Source organism: Neomonachus schauinslandi, chromosome 2 (assembly GCF_002201575.2).
Source record: "Neomonachus schauinslandi chromosome 2, ASM220157v2, whole genome shotgun sequence".
Lineage (NCBI taxonomy): Eukaryota > Metazoa > Chordata > Mammalia > Carnivora > Phocidae > Neomonachus > Neomonachus schauinslandi.
This window is the reverse complement of record NC_058404.1, coordinates 142,333,424-142,343,648: the sequence shown is the minus strand read 5'-3', so window position 1 is coordinate 142,343,648 and position 10,225 is coordinate 142,333,424. Positions and strand designations below refer to the sequence as shown.

The following is a 10,225-nucleotide window of genomic DNA, read 5'->3' as shown; positions in this document are numbered from 1 at the left end:
AAGAAAAAAAGTTGCAAATGAAGAAATTGGTTCACTTATTCCTACATCATTCTATAAATTCTTCTCTGATATTCTGTCATTTGGAAAAGCAGCTCTATTTCTTGCTAAAACATCAGTATTGCCACTCCTTGACAAAGCAGGTTGAACAGGGTAAGTTTAATATAAAGAATATTAAACTCCAGTGAATGCCTATAGGCTATAAAGAAAGTTGGTTACCCTGAGCTAAGGGAGAATACACAAGGAAAGATAAACTTGGAAAGGGTCTCCCTTCCCAAGACTGAGGTTCAGACCTCCTCGGAGAACTTAACCCACCCACGGCACAAGAGTTTGTTGGTTTACCCAGACCAGAGCTGGTCTGCGATCCCTGAGCAAGTAGGAAGCAACCCTCCAGAGTGCAAGCTGGGTGCGGCCAGTCAGCAACCAATGGCAAGACGTGGGGGCCCTGCAGAGGGGGTGGCCACTCAGTGGAAACCCTCTAAGTTGCAGATGATCTGCATGGGGGAGCAGGTGTTGGCAGAATGCCTTTGGGGCACTGAAGCAAGAATGAATTCTTCAGGGTGTAGGTTTCTAGTCCACAGGGCTGGGAGATGCTAATCACCTGCTAAGGCTACAAGATCATCAAGACAAACCATGGTTGGGGCAGAACTCCATCAGATGCCCCATACCCACACCACTCATACACCAGTCAGTAGCCCGAGAGCAAGATAGTCCTTTTCTCCCCTCCTGCCCCGCCAGCAGGGGAGAAAATCTAGGTAATGATTGAGATCCTCCCCTTTGGGACACTGACAGGTCTTAGCATGCCCTCAACTACTAGGGGACACAAAGAATGAAGAAAGCTGACTGGAAAACTACATAGGTTTGAAAGACAACCAAGAGCTAGGGTAGGGTAGGGTTGAATGATGAGTTTCATCTCCTATGCAAAGCCACTCTTTGAAGACTGGGAGCAGTGGCTGTTTTATCTAATGCACAGAAACCCACACAGAAAGTTAAAAAAATGAAGAAACAGAGGAATATGTTCCAAATGAAAGAATAAGATAAAAGCCCCAGAAAAAGACCTTAATGAGATGGGGATAAGTGATTTACCTGATAAAGAGTTCAAAATAAAGATGCTCACTGAGGTCAGGAGAACAATGCATGCACAAAGTGAGAATTTCAAAAAAGAGACAGAAAAATATAAGAAAACGCCAAACAAAAATCAGAGCTGAGAATACAATAACTGAAGTGAAAATTCAAGAGAGGGGTTCAACAGAAGACTAGATGAAGTGGAAGCAAAGGTCAGTGAACTTGAAGACATGGTAGTGGAATTTATCCAAAGGAGCAAAAAGGAAAAAAAAAAATGAAAAGGAGTGAAGATAATTTAAGGGGCTTATGGGACAACATCAAGTGGACTAATATTCCTATTAGAGAGGTCCCAGAAGAAGAAGAGGGAGAAAGGGGCAGAAGCGTTTTTGAAAAAATAATGACTGAAAACTTTCCTAAATGGAGAAGAAAACAGACATCCAGATCCAGGAACATGAGACTTCCAAGTAAGAGGAATCCCAAGAGACCACACCGAGACATGTTATAATTAAATTGTCAAAAGTTAAGCACAGGAAAGAATCTTAAGAGCAGCAAGAGAAAAATGACTTGTTATGTTCAAGGGAACCCCCAGAAGACGGTCAGCAGATTTTTCAGCAGAAACTTTGCAGGCCAGAAAAGACTGACCTGATATACTCAACATGCTGAAAGAAGAAGAAAAAAAACCTTGCCAACCAACAATACTTTACCCAGCAAAGCTGTCCTTCAGAACTGAAGGAGAGAGTTTTCCAGACAAGAAAATCTAAAAGAGTTTAATAGGCCAACCTTACAAGAAATGTAAAAGGGATTTCTTTAACCTGAAATGAAAGGGCACTAGTTAGTAATAGGGCAACATATAAAAATGTAAATCTCACTGGACACAGTAAGAATATAGTCAAATTCAGAGCAATACAATGTGGTGATGGAGGTGAGTGAATCACAGAAATCTGGTATGAAGGTTAAAATACATAAGTAATAAAAGTAACTATAACTACAATAACTTGTTAATTGATACACAAGATAAAAAGAAGAAAATTTGACATCAAAAGCATAAAATGTGTGGGGGAGAATAAAATGTAGAGTTTTAGAATGCATTTGAACTTAAGCTGTTATCAGCTTAAAATAGACTATTATAACTCTAAGATGTTTTATATAAGCTTCATGGTAACCACAAAACAAAAATTTAGAGTAGACACACAAAAGATGAAGAGAAAGGAATCTAAGTATACCACTAAATAAAATCATCAAATCACAAAGGAAGAGAGCAAGAAAAGAATAAAGGAATGGAACTACAAAAAAGTCATAAAATAATTAACAATATGGCAATAAGTCCATACCTGTCAATAATCACTTTAAGTGTAAATGGACTAAATTCTCCAATCAAAAGACATAGAGTAGATGAATGGATTAAAAAAACAAGACCCAAGTATATGCTACCTACTAGAGACTCACTTCAGCTTTAAAGATGCACACAGACTGAAAGTGAAGAAATGGAAAACATGATCTATACAAATGGAAATCAAAAAGAAAGCTGGGAATAACCATACTTATATCAGACAAAACAGACTGTAAGAGAAAGATGATAATAAAGAGACAAAGAAGGTCATTATATAATGATAAAGGGGTCAATCCAACAAAAAGATGTAACATTTATAAATATTTATGCACCCCACATAGGAACACCTAAATACATAAAGCAAATATTAACAGACCTGAAAGGATAAATAGCAGTACAATAATAATAAGAGACTTCAATACCCTACTTTCCTCAGTGGACAAATCATCCAGACAGAAAAATCAATAAAGAACATAGGCTTTAAATGACACATTAGACCAGATGGACTTAACAGACATATACAGAACATCCCATTCAAAAACAACAGAATACACATTCTTCTCATGAGCACACAGAATATTCTCCAGGACAGATCGTATGTTAGACCACAAAACAGGTCTTAATAAATTTAAGAATACTTAAATCATATCAGGCATCATTTCTAACCACAATGGTCTGAAACTAGAAATCAATTACAAGAAGAAAACAGGAAAATTCAAAACACATGGAGATTAAACAAAATGCTACCAAGCAACCAATGCGTCAAAGAAGAAATCAAAAGAGAAATTTAAAATATCTTGAGACAAATGAAAATGGAACTACAAAATACCAAAACTTAAAGGATGCAGCAAAAGCAGTGCTAAGAGAGAAGTTCATACTGAAAACACCTATATTAAGAAACAAGAAAGAGCTCAAACAACCTAACTTTACACTTCAAGAAACCTGGGGGGAAAAAAAAAAGAACTAAGCCCAAAGTTAGTAAAATGAAGAAAATAGCAAGTTCCATCAGAATGGAAATAAGTTAATCAGCAACTAAAAAGACAATAGAAAATAAGTGAAACTAAGAGTGGATTGTTTAAAAAGAAATGTTTAGCTAGACTCACCAAGAAAAAAAAAGAGAAGAGTCAAAGAAATAAAATTAGAAAAGAAAGAGGATTCATTACAAGTGATATCACAGAAGTACAAAGGATAAGAAACTGCAATAAACAATTATATCCCAACAAATTGGACAACCTAGAAGAAATGGATACCTTCATAGAAACACACAACCTATAAGACTGAATCATGAAGAAATAGAAAATCTGAACAGACCAACTACTAGGAAGTATATTAAGAGGAATTTGATTACTAATTCAATAAACAAAAGGCCAGGACCAGATGGCTTCATGAGTGAATCTACCAAACATTTAAGGAATACCAGTTCTTCTCAAACTCTTCCAAAAAATAGAAGAGAATACTTCCAAACTCATTATATGAGGCCAGCATTACCCTGATACCAAAACCAGACACTACAGGGAAAGAAAATTATAGGTTAATATCCCTGATGAACACAGCAAAGATCCTTGACAAAACAGAGCAAACCAAATTCAACAATACATTAAATGGATCATATACTATGATCAAATGGGATTTCTTCCAGGGATACAAGGATGGTTCAACATCCACAAATCAATCAACTTCATACACATTAACAGAATGAAGGATAAAAATCATATAATCCTCTCAATATATGCAGAAAAAAAATTTTGACAAAATTCAAGATCCATCTATTTTTTTTAAGATTTATTTTTAGAGAGAGAAAGAGCAAGTGAACACAGTGATGGGGAAGGGCAGAGGGAGAAGGAGAGAGAGAGTCTTAAGCAAACTCAGCACTCAGTGTGGAGCCCAACCCAGGGCTCAATCTCACAACCCTGAGATCACAATGCTTAACAGAGTGTGCCACCCAGGTGCTCTCAAGATTCATTCATGATAAAAACTCTCAACAAAATAGGTACAGAGAGAACATACCTCAACATAAAAAAGGCTATATATGACAAACCCACAGCTAACATCATACTGAACAGTGAAAAACTGAAAACTTCTCCTCCAAAATCAGGAACAAGACAAAGTTGCACAATCTTGCCACTCTTACTCATCATAGTATTAGAAATTCCAGCCACAACAATAAGGCAAGGAAAAAACATAAAAGGCATCTACACTGGAAAGGAAGTAGAATTGTCACTATTTGCAACTGACATGATACCATATATAGAAAACTCTAAATATCTCCACAAAAAATTATTAGAATAAGTGCATTTGGTAAAGTTGCAGGATATAAGGTCAATATACAGAAATCTGTGGGATTTCTATACACTAACAATGAACTATCAGAAAGATAAATTAAGAAAGCAATTCTGTTTACAATAGCATCAAAAAGAATAAAATATCTAGGGGTACCTGGCTGGCTCAGTCAGTAAAGTATGCAGTTTTTTTTTTTTTTTTAATTTATTTATTTGAGAGAGAGAGAGAGAGAAACAGCATGAGAGGGGATAGGGTCAGAGGGAGAAGCAGACTCCGCGCTGAGCAGGGAGCCCGATGTGGGACTCGATCCCAGGACTCCGGGATCATGACCTGAGCCGAAGGCAGTCGCTTAACCAACTGAGCCACCCAGGCGCCCAAAGTATGCAGCTCTTGATCTCAGGGTCATGAGTTTGAGCCCCACGTTGGGTGTAGAGAGAACTAAAAAACAAAACAAAAACAAAAACAAAAAAACAAACTTTAAAAGGAATCAAATACCTAGGAATAAATCTAACCAAGGAGGTGAAAGACCTGTACAATGAACACTATAAGACACTTTTGAAAGAAACTGACACAAATAAGTGGCAAGATATTCCATGCTCATGGATTGGAAGACTTAATTTTTTTTACGGTTTTATTTTTAAGTAATCTCTACATCCAATGTGGGGATCAAACTCACAACCCTAAGAGTCAGATGCTCCACTGACCGAGCCAGCCAGGCGCCATGGAAAAACTAATATTGTTAAAATGTCCATACTACCCAAAGAAATCTACAGATTCAATGCAATCTGTATCAAAATTCCAGTGGTCTTTTCACAGAAATAATCTTAAAACATGTATGGAACTACAAAAGACCCTAAATAGCCTAGCAATTTTGAGAAAGAAGAACAAAGCTAGGGAGGCATCACACTTCCTGATTTCAAACTATATTACAGAACCATAATAATTGAAACAGTATATATTAACATTAAAACAGTATTTAGATCAGTGAACAGAGAGCCCAGAAGTAATGTATATATGGTCAATTATTTATAACAAAGGAGCCAGGAATATATAATGAGGATAGACTCTTCAACAGATGATATTGGGAAAATTGGACAGCCAAATGCAAAAGAAGGAAACTGGACCCCACTTTACACCATACAGAAAAATCTATTCAAAATGAATAAAAGATTTGAACTTAACAGCTGAAACCATATAAGTCCTCAAAGAAAACATAGGGGGTAAGCTCCTTGACATCAACCTTGGCAATGGTTTTTTGGATTTGACACCAAAAGCAAAAATAAACAATGGGACTGCATCAAACTAAAAATCTTCTATACATCAACAAAATTAAAGGACAACTTATGGAATGGGAGAAAATATACGCAAACCACATATCTGACAATGGGTTAATATCCAAAATATATAAAGAATTCATACAACTCAGTAGCAAAAATCCCCTAACAATCCAATTTTTAAAATGAGCAGAGAGGAACTGAATAGGCATTTTCCCAAAGACACACAAATAGCCAACAGAGGGGTGCCTGGCTGGCTCAATCAGTAGAGCATGCAACTCTTGATCTTAGGGCTGTAGGTTCGGCTCCACATTGGGTGTAAAGATTACTTAAAAATAGAATCTTTATAATAAAAAAAACGGCCGAGGGGTGCCTGGGTGGCTCAGTCATTAGGCATCTGCCTTCAGCTCAGGTCATGATCCCGGGGTCCTGGGATCAAGCCCTGCATCGGGCTCCCTGCTCCGTGGGAAGTCTGCTTCTCCCTCTCCCACTCCCACTCTCCCTGCTTGTGTTCCCTCTCTCACTGTGTTTCTGTCAAATAAATAAATAAAATCTTTAAAATAAATAAAAGTTTAAAAAAACAGCCAAAAGATACATGAAAAGGTGCTCAACATCACTAATCATCAAGGAAGTGCATATCAAAATGACAATAGTTACTACCTCACACCTGTTAGAATGCTATTATCAAAAAAGCAAGAAATAACAAGTGTTGGTGAGGATGTGAAAAAAAAGAGAACCCTTGTGCATTGTTGGTGGGAATGTAAATTGATGCAAACACTATGGAAAATAGTATGGAGTTTTCTCAAAAAGTTAAAAATAGAACTACCATATGATTCAGCAATTCCACTTCTGGGTATTTATATGAAGTAAACAAAATCTCTATCTCAAAAAAATTCCATTCCCAATGTTCATGCAACATTACAAGAACCAAGAAATGGAAACTACCTAAGTGTCCATCAGTAGATGAGTGGGTGAATGGGGGTGAGAGAAATGGGTGAAGGTTTCCAGAAAATATGAACTTTCAGTTATAAGATAAATAAGTCCTAGGGATGCAATGCAGAGTGTTCACTATAGTTAACAATGCAATATTGTGACTATATTGTACTGTATATTTGAAAGTTACTAAGAGATCTTAAAAGTTCTTGTCACAAGACAAAAAATGACACCACCAAAAAAACACAAATGATCCAATTAACAATGGGTAGAAAACATGACCAGACATTTCTCCAAAGAAGACATACAAATGGCCAACAGACACATAAAAAGATGCTCAACATCACTCATCATCAGGGAAATGCAAATCAAAACCACAATATCACCTCACACCTTGTTAGAATGGTTAAAATAAGAAACACAAGAAACAAATGTTGGCAAGGATGTGGAGAGAAAAAAAGATCACTCATGCACTGTTGGTGGGAATGCAAACTGGTGCAGCCACCATAGAAGACAGTACGGAGGGATCTCAAAAAATTAAATATAGAACTACCATATAATCCAGTAATCGCACTACTGGGTATTTATACAACCAAAAACACTAATCCAAAAAGATATATGTACCCCTATGTTTATTGCTGCATTATTTACAAGAGCCAAATTATGGAAGCAGCCCAGGTGTCCATCAATAGATGAATGGATAAAGAAAATGTGGTATATATATACACAGTAGAATATTGTTCAGCCATAAAAAGAATGAAATCTTGTCACATGCAACAACATGGACAGATCTAGAGCTTATAATGCTAAGTGAAACAAGCCAGTCAGAGAAAGGCAAATACCATATGATCTCACTCATATGAGGAATTTAAGAAGCAAAATAAATGAACAAAGGGGAAAAAAAGAGACAAACCAAAAAACAGACTCTTAAATATAGAGAAAAAAGTGATGGTTACCAGAGTGGGGGATGGGGGAAAGAGGTGAAGGGGATTAAGAGTACAGTTATCATGATGAGCACTGACTAATATATGGAATTGGTGAATCACTATATTGTACACCTGAAACTAATATCACACTATGTTAACTACACTGGAATTAAAATAAAAATTAAAAGAAGCCAGTGTTTTTTTAAATAACATTTTCAACTGTATTTGAGTCAGCAAAAGAATCGGAAATCTATGCATAAAATAGAAAATTCTGCATAATTTTAAGTTGTTAATGCCAGAAGTCTCCAGTAGCAAGAAACAGTAGTACTCATTGCACTCTACACAGTTAAAAAATGTACTTAAAATATTCCCACTTTAATTTTTTCATCTATCATTCTATTTGGATGCCTACATAAAGGGTAAGTGTATAGAGCACAAACACCATGTAACTTAAAAATTATCTTACCATATTTATTTGATATGATGGTGTTCTTAAACATTATGTTCTACTCCTTATTACTGAACGAATTAAGAATACAGTATGGGTTTGTGGCAGATGTTAAGTGACTATCCTACTCCCTACCTCCTTAGAGTGTGCTGGCAATTTGGGTATCAATTTCTCATCAGAGGACGGGGATTAAATCCTGATTATTTTTTTTTTTTTTTAAAGATTTTATTTATTTATTTGAGAGAGAGAGAATGAGAGAGCACATGAGAGGGGGGAGGGTCAGAGGGAGAAGCAGACTCCCTGCCGAGCAGGGAGCCCGATGCGGGACTCGATCCCGGGACTCCAGGATCATGACCTGAGCCGAAGGCAGTCGCTTAACCAACTGAGCCACCCAGGCGCCCTAAATCCTGATTATTTACTATCACTAATGATCATCCTTTTCTGATTGCTAGCAATTGGTTAGAGAAGTCATAGGACCCAATTCTAGACAGATAAACAAAGGAGGTATTTGACAGGTTTTCTTCTGGAAAAGGTTTCCTCAAAGATTCAAGAAACCATGTAGGGTGAAATGCAATCTTATCTTTTGTTGCACATCCCCTTGTCTGGATGTGATGCCTGGTTATGTCTTTCAAAAATGAATTTTTACTTAAGCTCAGATAATAGGGCTGGCTCCCAGGACTAGAGCTTCAGCAGGCAGCAGATACATGCTTCCAGAAGCAAAGCATCATTGATGGCATCCAAATCTGGCTTCTGATGCGAGCAGATCTGGCCCCATCGGGTAAGGGATGAATCCATGATATCATCTGATGCCAGGAAGAAAGCTTGAAGCAGTTCCACACACCAGCCCATAGTCAGGGCCCACCAGAGGCTATCAGCATCCTGCTTCCTTGGCTTCCCCAGCTCCTGAAGTGCTATCAGCACTGTCAAAGTCTGCTGGTATTTGCCTTCAATAACATCATACTCCAAGACCTCCTCGAGCAATTGCATTTCCTGTCTCTGGGTGGCCCATGCCATCCTCGGTCAGCACCTTGACAATCTGGGAGAAGTGCTCGATGAAATCCTGCTCTTCTTGAGCTTTTCCTACAGAGGTCCTATCAGACTGAGATTGGACAGACCCTGGACCTCATCAAAGCCTCCCGGGGCAATGTGGATCTTGGCAGATGCACTGAAAAGAAGTACAAATCCATTGTCAAGTCCAAGACAGCTTTCTACTCGTTCTATCTTCCTGTAGCTGCCGTCATGTATATGGCAGGCAGTGACAAGGAGAAAGAACATGCCAATGCCAAGAAGATCCTGCTGGAGATGGGGAAGTTCTTTCAGATTCAGGATGATCACCTTGATCTCTTTGGGGAGCCCAGTGTGACAGGCAAGATTGGCACTGACATCCAGGACAACAAATGCAGCTGCCTGGTGGTTCAGTGTCTATGGCGGGCCTCTCCAGAAGAGCGCCAGATCCTTCTGGAGAATTATGGGCAAAAGGAGGCCAAGAAGGTGGCCTGGGTGAGGCCCTATACGAGCTGAACCCCTCAGCTGTGTGCACGCAGTATGAAGAAGAGAGCTACAGCCACCTTGTAAGCCTCCTGGAGTGGGTACGCCACGCCCCTGGCCCTAGCCATCTTCCTGGGGCTAGCACAGGGGGAAAAAGTGACCTAGAGACTGTGAGGGTGGGAGGGGAAGTTCTCGATAAACTGTCTAACCCTCAAAAGAAAAAGAAAAAAAAAACCTGGTACCTGAATAATGTTACTGAGCCATTGAACCAACCAGCCTTATAGCTATTCCACCTTTGGACTATTTCTTTTGTGAAAGGCTAAATTTATTTTTAAGCCAGTTGACTTGGGGTGCTCTATTAGTAATAACTGAAGATAAAATTTCCACTTTTGTAGGAGTTCTGTAATTCAGAGTGGACTTTAAGTAAATCATTTATTTTGATGTCTTTGTATAGAGATCTGTTTTCTTACATTTTATTCCAACC

At 38.2% G+C, this 10,225-nt stretch overlaps 1 pseudogene; it reads left to right on the top strand.

Moving 5' to 3' along the window:
• Positions 1 to 9,309: 9,309 nt before the first annotated feature.
• On the top strand, positions 9,310 to 9,906 carry LOC110591380 (annotated as a pseudogene).
• The last annotated feature ends 319 nt before the right edge of the window (positions 9,907 to 10,225 follow it).